At 60.1% G+C, this 1,046-nt stretch overlaps 1 protein-coding gene across 1 annotated transcript in view; it reads right to left on the reverse strand.

Annotated features, from left to right (window-relative positions):
- The window catches only part of WIZ (widely interspaced zinc finger motifs), a 26,501-nt gene that overhangs the window by 8,524 nt on the left and 16,931 nt on the right, over nucleotides 1-1,046 (reverse strand). The gene's annotated exons all lie outside the window — the stretch shown is intronic.

The raw sequence follows: 1,046 nt of genomic DNA on the forward strand, positions 1-1,046 counted from the left end.
AAAACAATGCGATGCAGGGACATCAAAACCACCCAGTGTCAGCAGAAGGAGCTTCCACCCCAACAAGGAAGACAGGTCAAGGGGGACAGCCCCAGTCTGACTTAAATGCTCTTCCTCAGTTCTCAGATCAGAACCTTGGCTAGGGGACGAGGAGGATAGACACTCGTGGAGAAAGGGGAATAGTCAGGGTCAGAGGCTAAGGTGAGACACGGGGAACTGAGAACAGAGAGAGTCTGTACAAGGGCGGGTGGCAGAACCTGTGTCTGCGCAGACCATGGATGTGTGTGTGTGTGTGTGTGGGGTTCTCTTATAACTAGTTGAGCCCCAATTGGAGCCCAGACCAGCGGGGATCTGACTGGGCATAGGTAAAGTGGGGCTCAAACAAGTTTGTGGGAAGTTTTTAGAAACTGTCAGGCCAGGGAGCTTCCTGAGGCTCGAGGTGTGCGGGGAAGGCGCCACAAGGGTGAGGTTTCACAATCTGTTTAAGAGTCCTGGTCCTCGGAGGCCCAGGGAGCCCCAAGATTCGAATTGTTAAAATGAAGGAGCTGTGTGTCAGTAGGCCACGGAGACTGACACAATGGGGCAGGGAGCCGGCTCAGTTAGAGTATTAGTGAAAGGAACAAGAAGGCAGGCTGGAAGCCACCTGGGACTTCGTCAAAGTCCACGGGTGGGATGGGCGCGTCTGTCAGATGGGGCAAGGACCACATCAGGGCCGAGGTGGCCGACGCAAAGTCAGTTTCTGCGGATGAGGGGCCCAGGACCATGGTGGGGCCGCTCTCGGGGTTCCAAGGAGACAAGGAGACATCTGTCAGACGGGGTTAGGGTTCCCGGGGAGTGTTTCCGAAGCCGGGGGCCGGCGAGCGGCGACAGTAGGCCCCGGGCCCGCGCGACTAAAGGGCCGGGAGCCATGGGGGCTCCGAAGACGAGGCGGCGATGGCTGTGCAGGGCCAGACGGACCGCAGACTTTTCCTCCCTGTCCTCCCCGGTGCGGGCTCTTACCGGGCGCGGGCGCGGGCGCCGGCCCGGGCCCCGGCCCCGGCTCGGCC

Source organism: Chrysochloris asiatica, unplaced genomic scaffold (assembly GCF_000296735.1).
Source record: "Chrysochloris asiatica unplaced genomic scaffold, ChrAsi1.0 scaffold00417, whole genome shotgun sequence".
Taxonomy (NCBI): Eukaryota; Metazoa; Chordata; class Mammalia; order Afrosoricida; family Chrysochloridae; genus Chrysochloris; species Chrysochloris asiatica.